Here is a 22,078-nt window from a genome sequence, read left to right as displayed (position 1 = left end):
TTTGTGCCTCTTCTTCAGTGATAACTTGGAATTGTGGTCTATTTTTTCCCTTGGAATCTCCCTTTATTTGTTTCATAATTATATACTACCAAAATGGTATCTATATAAATATTGCATCATCCCTGTGAGATTAGGAATATCCCTGGGCTCTGTGATCACTGTGTTTTCTCTAATCACTGTGTTTTCTCTAGAGGCAGATTTAAGATCATTTACAGGAGCTCATTTTCTATATGAATCTTGTCTTCTTGTCTTAAATAGAAATCCCAAAGGTTTTTGTTTGTTTGTTTTTAAGATACAGGCACTATAAAATCTGGGTTTACTTCCACATTTCCCTTTGCTCAAAAAATGTGATAGAAGTTGAAATAGTTGTCAACAGTTCTTCAATTCTTGAATCCATATTATAGATTCCCAATTATGACCATTTCATAAATCACTACAATTGAAAACAACTTTAACGCAGATATGGAAAGTATTCAAAGTATAGTTTGCTTTCAAAAGGTAGTTCATCATTATGATACTAAAATGGTTGTAAGATTTTTGAATTGCAACTTAAGAATCGTCATTCAATTCACTTTTCTTGTTTTTATAATAAACCAATGCATGCACATGCAATACATGATAAATATTACATTGGATCCTATGAATTTCCCTTCTCAACAATACAATGAGTTTTCTAGAGCTGCCATAACAGAGTACCAAAGTTTAGTTGACTCAAACACCAGAAATGCACTGTCTAATAGTCCTATGGAATAAATTCCTCAAATCAGAGTAGCAGCAGAAATGACTGCTTCTGAAGGCCTTGCAGGAGAATTCCTTGCCAATCTCTTTCCTTGTTTCTGGTAGTTTGCTGGCCATACTCGGCATCTGCTGCATTCCTCTTATCTTTTTCTTCATCACCATGTTCATGGCTTTCTCCCTGACTATCTCTACATCCACATTTTCCCTTTTTACAAATATAACATAATACTGGATTAGAAGTCCACTCAACTCTGGTATGACCTCAGCTTAACTAATTTTTATGGACTGCAATTCTGTGCGAGATAAGGTCATATTCTGAAGTATTAGAGGTAAATATGTCAACATATGAATGGAAACTATAACAGTTCATGCTGGTTAATGGATCAGAAAGAGGATTCCAAGTTTACAGTTGGTTTGCTCCTGCTTGACAGTTTTTTTTTAACATTCTAGCATGCAACTTCAGGCATTTATGTTCAATAATCAAAGCCAGATTCAGGACAGCTAAAATTATTGAGCATTTCTATAATGTCACTGGACATTGTTATGAGCATGCATTATTTTTATGGTGGGGAGTTTAGAAAATAGCACATCTTTCTCATTAGGTTCTTGCCTCAAGTCACATTTTTCAACTAAGAGGCATACAACTGAAACTTTTATAAAGCCTCTGCTTTTAAACATTCAAATCAGGTCTGGTTAACCCTTAGCAGCTTCTTACATTTAATTGGGAATACTATCAACAGTTGTTAAATTCTGTCGAATATGAGGATTGACTCCAGGGCCTCACAAGTGCATGGTCCTTGAACTGAACACCCAAAGCTTTTGTTGTTATTTTCTTTGCAAGAAGAGTTCTCACTAGTTTTGCCCAGGTCACCCTTAAACTTGCAATCCTCCTGATTCCACCTCCGGAGTAACTGGGATGACAGGAATGAACCACTATGAGCTACCAGCCTGTCTATATCATAACAAAACATACTATGTGAATGTCTTCTTTCCCAATGAAAAGTAATATGAAATTATTCTATTTTGAAATTATTCTAAAATTATTAGATAAAGTATTAAAATTCCATCCCCTATCCTCTCACTGAGGTCATAGTTAACCTAGTTTTTTTTGAGCAAACCCAAGCAATTAATTTTATCACCTACAGTCATAGTTAATTTTAGCTGATGAAATGTGATCTTTAAAAAAGAAGGATATTAAGAAGGAGTAGGCAAAGGGAAAAAAAAGGAAAATTGGATATATCTAAATGCAAAAACAAAAAGGAAAAGGAGAAAGCACTTCATTTCAGAAAGCCTCTCTACAATAAGCATTGTAGCTTTGTAAATGATCCTGTCTGCAGATGATAAAAGGGGAAGATTGTTGATTGCTTTCAAAGTGTTTGATCAAATCCATGTTTTCATTAATTATTCAAACTTTAAGAGACATCAGAGTCCTAATGCATAACTCAAAATGAGGAACAAGAACTAAGATACTGTCAAAAGTTTTTTGTTTAAAAATCATCCCACTTATGAGCATATGTGCTTTTGAATGATGAGCTGCTTAAAATCCTTGCATGTAGTAAGGAGATTGACTGTTCAACCTTATGGACAAAGAGTAAGGATGACATAAATTGAGAGTGATTTAATCACCATGTTATCTATGTGATGACACATAAAGGTGCCATCTGTAAACCAGGAAGTCCTCTTGACACAGAATTTACCATCTCTTGGTCTTGGATTAGAGCCTCTTGCAATGTGAGAAATAAATTTCTGTTCTTACTAAGCCAAAAGAAAATAACAAGCCAAAGCATGTTGTCAAATAGAGCAAGAAGCATGTGATGAGTGGCACTCTTGACATAAGCTGACCCTTCCCCAGACTGTTTACCATTATGCCCTCATCCTAGGTCTAAAGGCTCATTATTTGCGAAGCCAAGTAGTGATGGAACAGATAAAGTGACTATTCTTGAGTCTTTAAGCCAAAACCAGGGAGTGGATCAGTTTAAGAACACAATAATTAAATAAGAGGATTAGACAGAAGAGGAAGGATGATGCAGTGAGATGCTATAATAATGGGAAAGTGAGTTCTAGAGAAACATTTTTACTAAGTCTGTAATATATTACTTCAGTTTTATCCCAATTGTAAGTCACCAGACCATTTTATGGGCAATTTAATGTCACCAGAAGAGTGTGTCTAACGAAATAATAGAACGCATTACCAATTCTGCTGTGATGACCACTGCAGAGAAGCTGTGAGACCCATTTGTCAATGTACCTTGGCAACTAATAGTTTTTAAGAATGGGTAGTTGTGGAAATTATTCAACCTTGTAGAGATATCATTTCTCCCCCAGACACCCTCCCTTGAATCTCCCATTTGGAGTATGTCCATTTGTCTACCTAGTCTTTCCAGTAAGCTAATTGAAAAGAAAAAAAATAAAAATATTTTGAACCATAGAATAAAAAAATATAACTGTGTGTGAATGAGTTTGAGAGATCTATTCAAGTGGGATAGATATTTTCTTACATTCTGGGTAATGCACAAGCTAGCAGGGAACATTAAAATAGCATACATACTAAATAGAGCATTGAATTAATTAGCATCTATATTGCTCTGAAATAGCTTATAGGATAGAGATAGTAGTATTTTTTAGTATGAAGAATTATTTTGAGATAGATACATTTAGCAAGTTTTTTTTACTAATTTAACAAAAGCATAGTTTAAAGAGAATTTTTTAGTATTTAAGTAATTGTACAAAGGAGTTTCAATTCAGCATGTCACTTTATCACTCAATGATTCTTGATCAGTGTCACCCTTTCCACCATTCTCCCCTTCATCTAAATCAATCCCCCATCCCCTCAAAGTACCTGTTTTTCACATATGCACATTAAGTATTATGAAAGTTTATAGCAGTACATCTATGCAAAGTGGTTTGCTTTACCAACTCTAACTTCAATCTTCATTCTCTGATCTTGCCTTACTAATATTCTTCATTCCTGGTTAGCTCTGGGCTCTTCAGTAAGTCAACTGACAAAATTGTTATAGTGAAGAAGATGAGATTAGATAATATGCAAAGGCCTTCCTAGACTTTCCATGTTATGATGCTAAGCAAAGGCACTAAAATAAACACCTAACAAAAGACAAAATGAATGGCAGTGTGGACCCAACCTTCCAAAACATCTACAAATACGAAAAATTTTAGAATTTTAAATGTACTTCAGTTTTAAAGATTATGATTCAACACTTTAGCCTTACAGATTGTACATTGTACATTGTACATTTCTGTCCCCCATATTACACTTTGAACCTTCAGGACCTGATCACAGAACCTCTATAAACTGCATGGCTTACATTACAGGCTCACTCTGGTAATCCTACTATGGAGGTTGAGATTAGTAGGACTGCAGTTTGAGGCTAGCTGAGACACACATTCAAAATCCTTTGCCATGCACACAGTCATCCCATCCCGGCTATGTGGGGGGAACTGAGATTGGGAGGATTATACATATTACCTAACTCTTTATTGGTTTCTAATAGACATCATAATCTTATAAATTGCACTGAAAGGCCACACCCTGTCTCAAGCTGAAGATCTTTTTGGTTTGATTTTAGTTCAGCTCAGAGTTTTCCAGCACCATGTTTTCCTACTTTCAGTCTTCTACTTTCCATTGAGTCCTTTTCGATTGTCCTAAAATCAGGATGTCTAATCTGTGTCCTTACATCCCTGACCTTTGTAGTCTTAGTTGTCCTTTGACTTCTATGTGTAGGAAGCACAGAGTTTGGTCTGAAGGTGCATGGAGGTCCACCACTATTACCTAAGCCTCTGCTGGCTTTTCCCAACCCTGTGGTCCTGAGGGACTTAGCACCTAAGCCGAGACGGCCTATCCTGCAACTCCTCATTTCAAGATGGAGAATGTTATTCCTCAGCTCTTAGCTCTTTTCTATTCCTGAACTATAGACTTGAGACCTACATCCTCCTACACCTGTAGGTGCAGTAAGAAGCTTAGGTAGGATGAGATCCCATCCTACTCCTCTCCCATTAGATCTGCCTGGCTCACAATTCTACCAAGAATTCCTACCTGCTTTAATGGAGGGAAGCTGACATTTACATTTTCTTCTCAAGCTTCATCGTAGATGTGGGGTGGGTCCTCAGTGTAGGAGTTATTAAATATTTGAGGAAGCTTCTGTCCCACAGGTACCTAGGGAAGCATTAAGAGAATCAGGCCAACCCTACTAGCTATACATTTTCTTCTACTTTCTCTGTTTCTCCTTTGTATTGTAGGAGAACTACTCATAAGACATCACTTACTTTCTGTTTCCATTTTCTCTAAGGACTATACCCTTTGCTCTAAGTCCTCTATGAGTTGGCTTCTGATATTTAAATCCCAGCATTTGGAATGATTTTTCTCTCAAGCAGCTGGTACTTGCAATTCAAAGCCATGATTTTAAAGACGATTGTCTGTACTGTTGACTTACAAAGGTCAAATTAATTGCTCAAAGGCCAAAAATGTGTTTCTTTATTCTTTCAGAATCAACCTTACCCTGAGGCATAGAAAAAGTCCTCTTTGCTACTTAAATATAATAGAAAAATAACTCTGTACAGAACAAAATCTACAATGGAATAAAAATAATAGGTGCTCTGTGTATTTGTTTATCACCATATGCTAAAAGAATAAATAAGTGAATGTGCTAATTATGTGTTCACACTCTAGCTTAAACAATATATCCCAATTATAAAAAATTAATGCAACAATAGTTTTGCTATCATACACTGGCACATACAATCACTGTGTGCACAGACTTTTACAATCTGAACACCAGCTTGTTATCATGATTCATTTATCTTAGCTATAAACATTTCTGATTTGTTTATTGAATGTCTACTCTTATACTAAACACTACTGGTATAAAAAAAATGAAAAGAACAGAGAATCTGTCCCTAATCTACTTAATGCTGAAAACTCCTTCATGACATCATCTATCATGCAGAAGAACCTACTATACCCTTCCTTTCCAGTTTCTTTTCTTTAAAAGAAAAAAAAAAAACACATTGTCTTTATGTCATAGTACAAAGGAATTGCTTCTCACCAAAGCAGTTTATGAATACAGTGCATCTTGATCAATGTCATCCAATCCTCCCAACTCTCCCCTTTCTTACTTAATTTTAGGTTACACAGAGAATTTTTATCTTCTTGTCATTTAACAAAGCAATTTATGTGTACATTACATCTTGATATGTATCACCACTCCAACGTCCTCACCTGTCTTTGACTCTCCCCTTCCCTTATATACGATGAATTAATTCTTGCCTGCATTTTCCCTTCTTCCCCTGCCTGCATTCTTCTGCTCCTCTTCCCTTGGTAACCATCCTCCCTTCTTGCAAATACTCATTTCCTGGTACTTACTTTGTAGGGCTTTGACTCACTCTTTTAAAAAATTACGCTATTTTCACTCTCTATATGGTCTATTACACTGCAGTCAATTCATTTGTCACCCCTTGCTTACAATCCAATGTGGTTACTTGTAGATTTGGGAAACTATGCAATCTATGTTTCTCTGAATCTGGCTTACTTAGCTTAATATATTTTTTCTAAGTTTTTGCATTTCCTTCTAATGGTACAATGTCATTATTTCTGATAGATAAGTAGAATTCCATTGTGTATATATACCAAAACAAGACCATATGAAAGCCACCAGCACAACTATGTTCCTTTCTAGGTTCTTAACCACACCTAGAATTTTACTATTTGTCTGTCGCCATAAATTATCTGTCTTAACAAATAGTCTTAAAGACATGTGTCCTGAAGGGATATTTTAAATGAGTAGTATACAGGAAAAAATATGTTCTAAAACATAAGTAAAACCCACTTTCAATTTAATAATTTTCATTTTTCCCCGGGTGCATCTAGTTGTTCTTAGAAAATTAGGAAATAACTCTATTACTTTAAATAATAGAAAATATGTGTACTTCCTTTGGTCTTCATTTATTGCTTTAAAATTGATTCAGCACAAATCCATCTCTCCTTACAGTGTTTTGCTAATTAAATAATCTCATAGACTGACTCTAATATTGCCAAACTCAAATTAACGATGTATTAAAATCCAAAGTGAAAAATAATATTTCCCAGCTGCACATGGGCGCTTTCACAGCTCCATTAGACAATGGCATTTATTTTGAGAATTCTTATTGTAATGTCACACTCTCTGATGGGAAACCAATATGAATTACAACAACAATGGGATTGAAAATAATTAACTGTTTCAGGACAGGAGTCTCATATCATAGACACATTTTTATAAATGCAAAATTTGCAATGTACATTGTTCATAATTCTCCAAGCTAGCATTTCTCAAACTTGTAACATTAGAGTCTTTAAGGCAAAAATAAAGCAAAGACATTTTTTTCCCTTTGACATCCACTGGTCAATTATTTTCATCACAATATTATTTTAAAATAAGCACACATAAAGCCAAGCATTAATGCCTTGTAACTATATTGAAATTAGACTTTTAATCACTTTTTGGCTTTTAGGCCAAAGGTATAGTATCTAAAGAAAGAACATTTAGGCCCAGGCTGATCCACTTGGAGCTTCACATGTTGGATGTCAAATAAACAGATCAATGTGGTAAAGTGGAGGGAAAGATTTGTTGGGTGGCTTGGGCATGCCACAAGAAAGCAGCAAATTAAACATTTCAGCCCATCCTTTGGAGTAGAGAAATTAGTTTTAGGTTTAAATAGAAAAAGTATTGGAGCAGGGCGTGGCAAAGGGAAGGAGTTAAACTGTCCCAGTGCTAGTTGTGGCACATTGGGTTATTATCTCAGAAGAAAAGAGAGTTCAGAAGAGAAGCTGTTGTCTCTGTCATCACTCGAAGGAAGCTATGGAGTCAGGAGAAGCAAGTCATTGTTGCCTGGCAGGTGATCTGTCCTGAGGAGGCCCTGCTGCCCCCCTCCCTACAGTTTCTCTTGTAAAGATAATATCAATTCCTCCTTGTAAAGAAGTTATCAATCAGTCCTGTTCTTCCTGTTCTTTCTCATTCCAAGGTGGCAGCAAGGTGAATGTCTCAAAGCAAACACATTTAGTAAAACGGAGGCAGGGAAGCCAAGCTTTTCTCCCACTTTAACTTACAGTATAGGCCCAAACAATTGAGTAGTGCTTTTCATAAAAGAAGTTTAAGTACCTATAATAATGCTTCTTACTGAATATAATCATAACAGTGTATTGTTTTATGCTAATTCACATGTTTTGTGCAGCTTCTGCTTGTGTGGTATCATCTTTGGAACTTTTCTATCTCTGTTCTTTCTTGGGGTCAAAGTAATTGTACCTATAAACATGGGTTTACATAAAGTAAATTTCTTAAAGTATGGTAAATTGAAACATGAATATTCAAATGCTTAAAATCATTTTCAGGAAAATTCAAAATTGTAATATATTTTTAAAAGTATCAAAATTTTATTTAAATCTTCATAAGAAGGAAATGATAAAAGTTGTCAGCTGGTTTAATATAGGATTCAAAGTAATTCAGTCTGTGTATTGCCAGATTAGTAATCTTCAAATGAGTCTATGAAAAGATGCAAAGTTGACTTTTCTGCTAGAATTAGATTGAAGAGAGGAATCAATTTTCCTTCTACCAGATGGAATTGCATGTCATTGGATAAGTTTGACTTTAATTCCGGTTGGTTATTTGTAATTTAGTCTAGTAAAATACCTCAGCCCTTTATAGAATTAATTAACTGAGCAGTATATGTTAGATAATGCTTCCTTTTCTAATGACAGTACAAATATTCTTTCAATACATTTAAAATCTTTCATCAAATATATTTCTGAGGAAAGAGCAGAACTCATACAAAAAAAAGAACCTACCTTTTGAGTCCCTATAGAAGTTCTGAGGACCTTAATTCAGTTTAAGGATTTCCATGGAACAAGGTATGTAGGACCAAATGACCACTTAGTCTTAAAGTGATATCTTCTATCCCCTTCCCTATATAAGCACAAGGCAACCTATTGATTTTAGCTTCATGAATCCTAAGAGACAGATCTTTGCACATGAAAAATTTTGCCAAAGAACAGATAATTACATAATACGCCAGGCATTCAGTAATAATACATGGCTCTTCCTTTGTTCCTTGTTGCTTCTTTCCCTTCTTTTTCTCAGAGGTGAAGAGCAATTACCATAGTCCACACACTGGAATAAATACTATATGTGATTTAATAATAATTTTAATCAATTAATTAGTAATAAATTTAATTTACTTATTTATTTATTTATTTATTTTGGTCAGTCATGGGGCTTGAACTCTGGGCCTGCACGTCTCAGCTCTTCAGTTCAGGGCAAGCACTCTACCACTTGAGCCACAGCACCACTTCCTAATTTACTTATTTAATAAAGTAGTTTGAACAGTGATTTAATATAAACCTATGCAAAACCAAGTGTTTAATGAAAACTATGGTTAAAAATTAGAAAGTATGTAGACTAATTAAATGACACTATTGCACTTTCACCAATTACATTTTTCTTAACTATTAGGCATGTGAAACTTACAAAAATGGAACTCTAATTCCTAATCTGAAACAGGATTTCTTTTCAGTTTGCCACTCACTAGAGTGAGAAAGTAAAATGCTATTCTAGTGTTTGGACTGAAATCTGACAATGTTTTCTGAGAGTCTGGAAGAGCTCTTTCCCATATTGCAGAGAGTTATCTGATGTCTATTACTTTGGGTTCAAGTGGCCATTTTCCATCCTACATGTAATGTAGCCCCAATCTCTTTATTATCTAGTTAGAAACTAAGAAGGCCAGTGGAGGCCAGTGAGAGGGCAATGTTGTGATGCTGGCTGACAAAATATAAAGCATTGATGGTCCATGATTGCCTTGGTTTGAAGTAAGCATTTAGTCTCAAAAATAATTTTGAATTCCCTCTTGCTCCTCCTCTGAGCATCCTTGACCAAATCATGTTGTTTTTAGTCCTCTAGACATCTTTGGATAGTAAAATAAGATAGCCTTCCTTACCACTGGAAATTCAATAACTTAATTATATAGTTGGTGCTTGGTTTAGTTTTTTTTTTCTAATCACATTCTTTCATCTGTTTGATCTTATAATGACCCTTCCCTCTTGAAAAGAACTTTAAACAAAATCAAGAAAAATAATTATGAGGATTCTGATACAAGTCTACAGAAAAGTTTCATATGCTTTAAAATGTGATTAGCCACAGAGGGACTTCATTTAGAAATGTTGGAGTGGCGGTTGTGCGAAGTATGTGTTTACCTGAAAGCATTTTCGTGTTGGATTGCAATGTTGCCTATTGGTGATTATAGTCTGTATCTCAAATGCTGCACCTGTCATCAGCTTAGATTTATTGTAAGGATGCATAATGCTAGATGTTAAGCCAGCCTGCAAACCCCTCACTGGCAGCAGCTTCACAAGAAGATGCACCTGTCTTCCCAGCTGGGACTTACTCAAAGGAAAGAAGGTCACTTCCCCATAGACAACTAGCTAGATATATAATCTGCCTGGGGGCATAAGAACCCTACATTTTTGTTGCTGTTGTTTTTTAAGATCTTCAATGCATAACCAAATTTTGACTTGAAAATATTTTGATGTTTTGATTCATTAGATTTAGAGAATATTCAAGCTTAGCACAATTGAAAAATAAATTTATTTTTAGTCTGAATACTCTATCAGATTTTATGTACGTAAGTGAACACCAGTGTTTTCAGCTTTGATCAATTTGGGATATTTTATCCTATTTTGATGCAGGTCCTTGATTAAAACATGGCCTTTCATTCAATGCCTCAGCTGTAAGTCTATGTCTTTGCCCACTTTACTTGTCTATATTCATCCAAAAGAGTTTACATTCTGGAAAAGTGGGGCCATTCCTGCTTTGTTAGTCAGTACTTCTCTAGCATACTGCCACTGTGCCAATTCTTAGTTGTTTGTATTCTCAACTAATTCTTTTCATGTGTACAAGTAAAGAAATGAAATGTTTTCACTGATGAGGAAGTAGCTGAAGAATACTCATAGATTTCATGACTTAAAATCATTCTAACTAGAGTATTACCTTTGCACTCATGATTTATTTTTTATTGACAGGAAAGTCAATTACACTAAAACAACCAATTTTAAGGGCATAGTTTCATGAGTCCTGTCAAGTATGTGGTACACATAACCACTATCTCAATCAAGATACAGATTTTTTATTATTATAGAAAGTTCTTCATGCTACATTACAGTTAATCCCTTATATCCATTGTCTTGATTATCATTATGGCTTTACCTTCTGTAGAATCTCAAATACATAACCATAAAGAATATGCTTTTCTCTTTTTCAAATAAGTTTTTTTATTGTGAAAATACTGTACAGAAGGGTTATAGTTAAATGAGCAAGGTAATAAGTACATTTCTTATCAAGCATTGTTGCCTCCTCCTTTGTTTTTCCCCTACCATCCCTTCCCTCCCTTCCCTTCCACAATTACTCCCCTCCCCCCTACCTCCCACCTAAATTGTAAAGTTTGATGTTCAAGAGTGTCTTGTACATCTCCTTGTTACAATGCTTTTCTATGTAGTTCATTTCCACTATGTTTTTGGATTTATCCATATTTTTCTCACAGATATTTAATTGGATTAATCCCAGTCATGAAATTTTACATGCTTACTAATCATCAACACCAATGTATTAGTCATTATGATTAATAATGAAGGTTTGCAATATTAAAAAACAGTTGTTCTCCTTGGAGTGTTTTGAGGCCCCACCTTTACCAGGGATCATCCATGTGCTGTTTATAATGCCTAAGCTGCAAAGAATAAGTCTGAGATTTCTGAATAATCATCAGCAACATCACTGTGCCATGAGCCTCCATAAGCAGATCATTTGACAGACAGAGTGGATCAACAGGGACACATTGGAGAGCAGGTGATGCTGTCTGGGCTTCCTGACCTCTCCAGCTTATACAGTGTTACTCTATTGACACCTCTTTGACTCCAGGCACTTTGGGGGATGATGCTATCTACAAAACAGGTTTAAGGTTAAGAAAAAAAAAACCTGGAAAGCCAGGCACTGGTGGCTCATGCCTGTAATCCTAGCTACTCAGGAGGCTGAGATCTGAGGATCGAGGCTCAAGGCCAGCCCGGGCAGGAAACTCCGTGAGACTCTGATCTCCAATAAACCACTAGAAAATGGGAAGTGGCGTTGTGGCTCAAGCAGTAGAGCGCTTGCCTTGAGCTGAAGAGCTGAGGGATAGCGCCCAAGCCCAGAGTTCAAGCCCCATGACCAACAAACAACAACAACAACACACACACACACACACACACACACACAACCTCCAGAATTAGGCACTCCACTGGGAGCCTTTCTGAAACATATTTTCAGTCACATATACCTCTTTGATGGTGTAAGGGTGGGGACTGGGGAGATTTACAGGGAAATGAGCAGTCAGTTTGCAGGCAGTGTAAAAAAAAGCTTGCCAAGGAAAGCCTGTGGAAATGGACTCATCGAATTAGAGCACTGTATGATCCACTGCCAAAACCAGCTTATTTCCTTTGCTTGTTCCAGAAGGCGAAGCATGGAACTTTGTGTGGATAGAAGGCTATCTCACTTAGAAAATGCTGGCAGATCATACGCACTGGTTCAGGTCAGCATTATTACCGGCTTGATAGACTCCTTAGGGCTCCGGTAAGAATTTTTAGGTCAGAAAAAATATTAAGCATAGGAGATTAGGAACCAAAAAGCATGAGTTTATCTCTCAGCACAGTAAAGCACTAAAAGCCATAGACAACCTGACAAAAATTCTACTTCTCTTGCAAACTTTCTTGCTATTGTTAATCAGACTACAATACAATATTTTGATTGGGAAGAGTAAACAAATAATGGTTGAAAAGATTTGAAAAACCACTTTTAATAGGCAATGACATCAATCTTTCAAAGGTGGACAAGAGAGCATTCAAATGATGTAAAGGAAGAAAATTCACCCTAATTCATTGTCCTAATGCTAATTATTTTGTACTAGATAGTTTGATGAAAGGTAGGTGAACAATTCATGAAATGAAACAAGGACCTGAACAACTGGAAACAAATCATTATTCCAGTTGAAGCACTCTGAGGTTACTTAATTATTTTTTCTTTCCCTTTAGATCTGGTAGACATGCCTCAAGGATTGCCCAATCCAGGAGTGGAAGGATTGTTTCAAAACATGGACACTTTACCCTGAGAGGCCTACAGAAGTTTCATCACTAGGTAATGGCTTATTCCTTTCTTCAAGTTTATATTCTCCACTACTTAATGAAAGCATGATATAAAATGGAAAAAAAAGTATCAGAACTAGTAAGTATACTTTGAATTTGCTTATAGCCTTGTCACTTTAAATGGCTTGGGATTTTCATGTGGATTTCTCAGGAAACTTGTATTTGAAGTAGGGTGATTCCTTTCAACCAATGCAACAGCTATACTCACAAGACAGTTGCAAATTAACTTCACAACTTCAAGAGAGAAGAGACTGGGCAGGGAAGTGGGAGAAAAATGAAGAAGGAAATAGCAATGTTCAACAAGAAATGTACTCATTACCTTACTTATGTAACTGTAATACCTCTGTAAGTCACCTTGACAATTAAACTAAATTTACAAAAAAGAGTAATCACGGTACCTAATCTGACCACTGGAGAAGATAAACCCTATGGGCAGAGATTTTGCTTTATTTTGGTTTTTAATTTTATTTTCTTGTAAAGGTGCTGTACAGAGGGGTTACAGTTACATCAGTAAAGTAATGAGTACATTTCTTGTTGAGCATTGTTACCTGTTCCTTTGTTTTATGACATATGACCAGGCTGTTTACTGGTCCAGATACCTGGTGGTGTTCTATAAACTCTGAAGCTCCAGAGATGATGTGAGCAAACTTTAGAACATCAGTAAACTATGGAGTGGGGATCCTCTTTGGGGAACAATAAACACTTTTTCATTTTGAAAGTTCCTCAGTGTTTCATGCATTTTATGGATCTCTTAAGACTGGAATACAGATTTGGTAACTTTGAGACCTAAATGTTCTTGAGAAGTTTATTTTACCCTAAAGACTTCTCAGTATTCTTGATCTTAAGGCAAGAGGTTACAATAGTTCCTTTCTTCTCCCTCATCACAGTGAAACTCCTCCTGTTGGGACTCACTGTGGTGCCTTCAGTTCTGGCAGAATTTCTTGCTATGTTAGAAGTTGTTTTATTTTTATCAGCATTATTATCTTGTTTTGGTCTAGCTTCATTTTCCAGATTCTGTGTTTTAGGTTTTGTTTTTTTAAAAAACAAAATTAACAGATTATGCTTTCTTGAGTAATTTTGGGTTTGCAGAAAAACTAAGTGGAACATATAGAGAATTTATATGTACTGGTTGTTCCCAAAATGCAAAATATTTTTTCTTTTACTAATAAGCATCTGCATTTCTGTGTATGCTTGTTAAAATTGAGGACCCAATGTTGATACATTGTTAAAGACTGATGTCTACAGTTACATAAGGTTTCACTTTTCTTGTTATTGTTGTTAAACCTACTACGGATTTGAACAAATGCATAATGACATATTTCTCTAAGTATGATATTATACAGCATACTTTTCTAGCTCAAAGACCCCATTATCTCCTTATTCTCTCTTTCTTCCTTCTGCTAATTCTCTGAAATGTTGCGATCTTTTATTACTTCCAAACTATGCCACTGCAAATAATAATATATTAGAAATCACATCATGCAAATTTTTAGGTGGTCTTCTTTCATTCAGTAATACTTTGAATAGGGTTTTCTTACACTTAGAAATGTGCTTTCAAAGATCATTGCTGTCTCTTTGTAAACTAATATTTACTTTCTTTTATTCATTTATTTTTTAGTGCCAGTACTGGGGCTTGTACTCATGTCCTGGATTTTGTCCTTGAACTCTTTTTGCTCAAGGCTCATTTCTTCTCACCACTAAATAGTATTCCATGGTACTGATAGACCCCAATTTGTTTACCAAGTTAACTCTTCAAGGCTTGTTACTTCCAGGTTTGAAAGGTCATTTATTTCCTATTTATTTCATTTATTTTGTGGCATTGTATTTGAACTCAGGGCTCTCACTTGATCCATGCCTCAAACTCTGAGAACTATAAGCCACTGAAAAATAAAACCACTAAAACATCTGTTTGCATACTTTTCTATAGAGATAAGTTTTGAACTCATTTGGATATAGAGCAAGAAATATATTTAATGTACCAAATTGTAGGAGTACATAGGTTTATAAGAAAGTACCATGCTACATTTCAAAGCAACTGTTACAGCTTATATTCCGCCAGTGTGAATAGGAATTCCTCTTGTTCCACATTCTCACGAACATTTGGCACACCAATGTTTTGTTTTCAGCCATTCTGATGGACACATAGTGTTTCTCATTATCTTATATTTTAATATAATTATCTGCAAGTTGATTTTACTATAAGAGATTGTGCTTGCTCACAGGAATGGTTTCTTAACTATATACTTCATCTTAAAGATATATTTGACAGTACTATTGGTTAAGAATCCAAACTTTTGCCTAGAAATACTCTTTATTGTGCATGTGTGTGTGTGTGTGTGTGTGTGTGTGTGTGTGTGTGTGTGTGTGTGTGTGTGTGTGTACTGCAATATTGGGATTAATATTACATTATAACACTATTGCTCAAATTGCTTGATTGGTACTCTTACTTCTTGAGCCATGCCTCTAGCCTAGTTTTTTTTTGTGCTGGATATTTTGAGGTCAGTCTTGTACTTTCCTGCTTATGCTGGCACTGAAATTCTATCTTCTGGACCTTAGCCTCCTGAGTAGCTAGAATTAGGATGGTGAGCCATAAGTCTTCAGTTGTAATTTGGTTTTGAGAGCTAAATATATTATACCTAAATATGGTGGCTGCGAAGGTGGCTCAGTGGTAGAGTGCTTGCCTCACATACATGAGGCCCTGGGTTCGATTCCTCAATATCACATATACAGAAAAAGCTGGAAGTGGTGCTGTGGCACAAGTGGTAGAGCACTAGCCTTGAGTTGAAGAGCTGAGGGACAGCACCCAGGCCCAGAGCTCAAGCCCCATGAAAAAAAAAAAGAAGAAAGAAAAAAGACCTAAATATGTGTACCGACCATTTTCTGTCTTAATAGGGAAAGGTTTTTCATATAATATATTATTAAAATGAAAATATGCAAAGGATATCAAATATTCTTTTTAAAAAATGAAATATACTTTTGTAAGGACCTCTAGACTAAATACACATCACATTTGATGCTGTTTAAAGCTATTATTCTCCCATGAGCAGTGATACAAAAAAATTCACATAAACTGACACATTTCTAAATTTTCCCTAAAGGTCCCTTAATATACAATGGTTCAATGAATGATTTTGCATTCTTTCTGACATAAACGTGATATACATTCAGTCTCTGTGTTCAGGATTAGAATTGTGAATTTCAGGCTTAACCATTTTCATGTTGGGAAGACTAGAAAGAGGTGAGAAAGGAAGACCTTGAAATATTAGAGTTGCTGAAACATTACTGCCATTTTGATATCTCAGCTCTCTTTCCAGGATAAGATATAATCTAGTCATCCCTTCTCTAGTGGCCCAGGTCCCTTCCCAGGAAATCCTCCAAGTTGTATCCTGGTTTTGAGGCAAATGATTCGTGGGAGGAGAAGCAGCTGAAGGCTTTTGAATGGGAAGGAGCCTGTGACCCACAAATCAGTGTTTCTCACGTTGAGTGGAAGGAAGTTAAGGAAAGATGTATCAGAATACTTGAGGAAGGACAAAACATTGTTATTTCATATTAAAAAGAAACCTATTTTAAAATGTATAGCATTAATCGCCATATGAGTTGGATATGAATCATTAAACACAGATATAAATGTAGATATTCATTGAATATTGATAGAAATTTATTTCCTAGAAGATAAAAATGGAGGTAAGAGGTAGCTTATTTATAGGACTATATATACTATATATAGTTTGAATCAGTAAGCTAAGTATGTCCTCATTTTCTCTGTTAGTACAAATATTGTTGTTTAAACTTTACTTTCTCTAGTTGATGTAATCTATATTAACAGTAAGTTATTTTTCTCACACATAGGACATAGGTCTACAAGTGGGTCTTTCAAAAATATTTTTATTGTAAAGATACTATACAGAGGGTTACAGTTACAAGAGTAAGTTAATGAGTCCATTTCCTATTGAACATTGTTGCCCTCTCCTTTGCCATTCCCTATATCTCCCCAACTCATCTCCCTGCCCCCCCCCCATGAAAGGTGTAAATTCCTTTTCAAAATAGTGTCTTGTACATCTCATTGTTACAATGGGTCAACCTATATCCCTGTTCCAGCATTTTGTTATTTCCTTTCCCCTCCCCAAATTAGAAAAATGTATATACAAGATGCAGGGCACTGGAATCAAATACACAACACCAGCTGAGTGAGAAGCAGACAGAGGAGACTGAATGTGAGTTGTAGCCACATGGAGCAGAGCCTCAACTCCAGAATAGAGAATTTTAACTTGGCCTTGGAGTGGAGTATCTAAAAATGATAGTAAGAAGATAAATGTAGGTTTTGAAGAAAATCAGCCTATAGCAAAGTGTATGGATTAAGGGGAAAGGAAATAAAATTAGCATGTCAATTAGCTAATTACAGTGAGGAGAAACCTGGAAGAGATTCAGTATAAAGGGAAAAGAGGTGGTAGTTTACAGAGAGACTTCATTGGTGGTGGTGGTGTTTTGTTATTTTTTTTTAGTCAATTATGGCAATAGTCTTTGATCATCTACTAAGTACAAAACTCTGTTTAGCTATTGTGAAGTCAATGAAGGAAACACATCATATATTCTAAGAGGCTGCTCTAGGGTGAATGTGTCTTTAGCATTTCTATTGTAATCCTAATCTCAACTCATGGTATTAGGAACTGGGATTAGGAGAAGGTGTTTGTAATAGTGCTCATAAACAAAGGAGGGGGTGACAATGCTCGATAGGAAATGTACTCATTACCTTACTCATGTAACTGTCACCCCTCTCTACAGTATTCTTACAATAAAAATATATATTTAAAAAAAGACCTTAGAGCTGGCTCATTTCTTATCTGTGTTCCATGAAGGTATAAGCAGAAGTCGGTAACTTTAACCCAGCTCTCACCAGAACTCAACCTCCTGACACCCTTTCCTCAGGTTCCAGTCTCCTGAAAAACTTAAATTCCTATTATTGATAAGCCACCAATTTAGTAAGAAAACATGCATACATACATACATGAATAAAGGCTAAAAACAACTAAAATAAATATGATGTGTTGTGATTTGGAAGTAATATTTTAATCAACGTAAATTTGAACAGAATCAGAGAGATGGAGAAAGATGAGTAACAGATTACAATATTCCATAGGGGAGTAGGAATCGGTTTCTCTGAGAAGGAGAGATAGGGCAAATAGTTGAAGAAAGTGAGTGAGCCAACTAGAGCCCTGAAGGAGAGGACTCCAGGCAGAAGGAAAAAGAAATACAAAGAGCCAGACTGGGAGCTTGTGGAGGATGTTCCAAAGACAGCCACATTTAGAATTTAAAATCAATCTCAGAATCTTCTAATACTAGAAGAGAGACTTTTCCCATAGAAAGACAGTGCCTCTTTGAAGTTGTGCTTTAGGCCTAAAGAAGAAAAGAGAGAGAGTGTGAATTAAGAGGTTGCCCTTGAGCAGGTGATATACTGATAAAGTCAGCTAGTTATCTAACTTGGTGAGGGAAAAAGTCTGAGTAAAACCAGTGCCAAGCCTACCCTTAAAGCTGAATGAAGAAAAGCAGGCTCTTGGGTGGCAAATGCAGAAAAAAAAAGTGAGGAGAATAAGAATGGAAGACTTTTAAAAAGAGGAGAAAAAGGTGGAAGACTTTTTTTTTAAAGACACAAAAAATGGAATTGGGAGCAGAGGCACTAGCTACATAGAGGTCATTCATGACTAGAGTGAAGTGCGCACTGGATATGAGGCAGAATCAGAGCTGTGAAGTATGCATCACCTGGACTTTAAAATATATTTTAATAATGTTTTGAAATGTGTCTTAAAGTGTGGATGAGTTGGAAAGACTGAAATTAAATGTGAACGATGACAAAGTTATATACCAATGCTGTATATTATATACCCTGTATGCTATGAGTTCATAACAAGCCTCAAGGTGTGGGTATGCTGAAGGGCTCCCTGTGGAGATGTGCTTTGGTGGAATGATGTGGCATTGCTCAATTTGCAGAAACTTCCTGGCCTGAAGGTGGCTGGCTTTCTTCCAGGCATCACCAAAGTTTGCATTTCATTCACGAATAAATCATTTTTTAAAACATAGGACAGGTTAATTTTTTTCCCCAATAAAGGTCTAATGAGGACTGGGAAGGTGGCTCAGTGGTAGAGTGCTTGCCTTGCATGCATGAGGCCCTGGGTTTGATTCCTTAGCACCACATAAGCAGAAAAAAAAAAAAGCTGGAAGTGGCACTGTGGCTCAAGTGGTAGAGTGCTAGTCTTGAGCTGAAGAGCTGAGGGACAGCGCTCAGGCCCAGAGTTCAGGCCCATGACCGGACACACACACAAAAAAAGTCTAATGAAACACATAATTATAATAAGATTAAGAGTGCAGCCTGTCAATATTGGATAGTCTCCTTACTCATTTTTTACAGGATTGAAAAAAAAAGTTTATTACAATTAAAACCTAGCGATAAGTGATGAATGACATTATGTTTCTATTAGAATGTTAATTTAAAAGTTACATGGAAACAGATTCGTAAAATTATTTTAAGCCAGCTTTGGTTTCTGAGCTGCCAATGACCTAGAATTCATTAAATACTTTTTTATGCTGTGCAGCAAATTTGCCAGAAAAAAAAGTGCTTTAAAAGAACTTGAAGATTAGTTGTTTTTTAAATGGGAGCACATCGTAATATACACAAACATACAAGCTTGTTTTGTTTTTCTTTATCTGGGAAAGTAATTGAGAAAGCATGTGAGAATTGGTCAGATGGACAGCAGTGGTTTGGTGGAATTTCTGGACTGGTTCTAAGGTAATTTTTGAAGGAGATTAGATTCATTTTCAAGGTCAATCCCATCCCCTTTCTTTTTCCTTTAGCTGCTCATTTTCCTGCCCTTATTAAACCTTACTCTCAAGGAAGGACCCACTACCAATCTTTATAGCTTTATAACTTCTCATGAATTTAAGTCAGTGTGTTACTTCTCAGAAGAGTATTTACAGTGTAAGCAGGAAAGAAGGGTGGAATCTCATTTAAAAACAATTACAAAACAGCCTGCTTGGTCTACATGTATGACCTATGGAAATTAATTGGTCCTTTTTCTGATTTGGTGGTTACACTTTGGTATTTATTTTTTGCTTCCATTTTACATGAAAGGAACTGTGCAGTTCCCTTAATTGCAACATGATGAGTTCCTCATTGCTCTTAATTAACCTGCTTTTTAGGTTCTCAGTTCCACAGTTAATTTGGATAAATTTGTTAGCAACTAAAAAAGTTCTAGTTGCACTGGTTTCATGTTTCTTTTACTATTTATTTACTACTTGATTTTTCAATTATTATGTTTTGGGTGCAAAAATGTGATTGATATTTTATATTTTATGATAATCACTCCAACTTGAAGGTGTGGTCCCAGTAATAAAAAAAATTAATGTTATTGGTTTTGATACTACCAAGGGGTAAAATAACAGGCCAGAATAGTAAGATAATAATCTGATATATTCAGTATTATGAGACTCACGGATTTAACAGTAAAAATAAATCTGTACTGAAGAAAATAATCGGTGTATTTTGTTCAAAAGAAAAGATGCAAAATGTTGTATTTGCAGCAAACCTGGCATCACAAGAAGTAGTTACTTAAAGTAAGCTTTTATAAAGCTCTTTATTTCAATTAGTTGTAATTAAATTTAAAACAGAACTTTATTTTATAAGCTCAAAAATAGGCATTTTTTCCTTCAATACCACACAATGCTAAGATGTGTATTGTGCAAGCAAAGTAAGAGAGAAAGAAACATATCAGACATCTGAACACTATATTTTCCTTTCCCAAAGAGCAATAAAAGGACAATTTGGGTAGAGGAAGTTAATCAAATAAGTGTGTGTGTGTGTGTGTGTGTGTGTGTGTGTGTGTGTGTGTGTGAGATGCAGCTACCATAGTGAAATTAATCTCATTATCTGTTCTACCTCTAGAATGATGTGAGCAAAATCCTGGGGTAGAATCTATCTATCTATCTATCTATCTATCTATCTATCTATCTATCTATCTATCTATCTATCTATCTATCTATCTATGTGTTGTGCATGGGAAATTCCAAGGGATAGGCTAAATTGTTTTTGTTACTTTGGTGAAAACATTATTTCATTCTCTTGCATGTGCATTTTTCTGAGAAAAGCTTCCACTTAATGTCACAATAGCCTCACAGGACCAATTTAATAGTTTCTTCTAAAAGTGCATAGGAACTCTCAAGATAGAGGATGAAGTTTTGAAAAGATATTCTAAGACTCTATCCATCTCAATTTAAGGAATTGAAAAGCTGATGGGTTGACTTACCAAACTATTACTAATGGCTGCTCTGCCGAGAATAGAAAGCCAGAATATTAACATAGAAATTTTTAAAATTTTAGTCAAACAATGACCATATAATTACAGGTGGATTTTATTCGGGGGTGATTCTACAGTATGGGTTCAATATGATGTCGTCACTTTAAACAACAACTAAAAAGGAAAATTTTCCTTGGCTATTACTGAAGTGACCTTTGGAGAAAATTCTGTTTCCTTGGATTTATTCTGACTTTTGGGATAAGAGAATGCGTTCTCTATGAATTTGGTATATCTGGATTTGCTGGTTATATCTCCAAGAGAATTACACACTTTCCAAGATTTGTTGTGGCCACTGGGAGCTCACATAAAATTTAGGCAAACAGAAAACATTCCCATTGTGTTTGTTATTAAAGCAAGTATGTTTTACTATTGGTATATGTTTATGAGACTCAATCATCCTCAGATATCTTGTGAGCCCATAGATATAAATGATCATCTCTTGGCTAATATTAGAACTGAATTCACCTGTGGATTCTTCTTCCTTATGTAAACAGCAAAATCTATTCAAGGATAGGTCATGGAAGTTGTTGCTCCTAATGAGGTAACAAATTATGAATCTTTATTAATAAGTGATCTTTAGAATCATAATTCTTTTCTGAGCTTGTCTACTATATCATCTGGGATAGAGAAACCATTACATTTAATTTGTATCCTTTAGTTTAAACCATTAGATATGTTGCTAAGTTTTTGGAGTTACAGAGTTCCTCTTAAAGTTGACATACATAGAGCCAATGACAGTATTACTTCAGGTTATATTTGAATAAATTTAACATCAGTTAAAACATCA

The 22,078-nt window shown here is 35.5% G+C and overlaps 1 protein-coding gene across 1 annotated transcript in view; it reads left to right on the top strand.

Annotated features, from left to right (window-relative positions):
- The window catches only part of B3galt1 (beta-1,3-galactosyltransferase 1), a 570,431-nt gene that overhangs the window by 196,075 nt on the left and 352,278 nt on the right, over positions 1-22,078 (top strand). Inside the window, exon 2 of the mRNA XM_070021588.1 lies at positions 12,836-12,938. The gene's annotated coding sequence lies outside the window, so the exon portion shown is untranslated. The remainder of the gene's footprint in view (positions 1-12,835; positions 12,939-22,078) is intronic.

This window comes from Dipodomys merriami, unplaced genomic scaffold (assembly GCF_024711535.1).
Source record: "Dipodomys merriami isolate MVZ:Mamm:240054 unplaced genomic scaffold, mDipMer1.0.p SCAF_1, whole genome shotgun sequence".
In the NCBI taxonomy this organism is placed as follows: domain Eukaryota; kingdom Metazoa; phylum Chordata; class Mammalia; order Rodentia; family Heteromyidae; genus Dipodomys; species Dipodomys merriami.
Note: the sequence above shows the minus strand (reverse complement) of the source record. Positions and strands in the feature narration are given on the sequence as shown.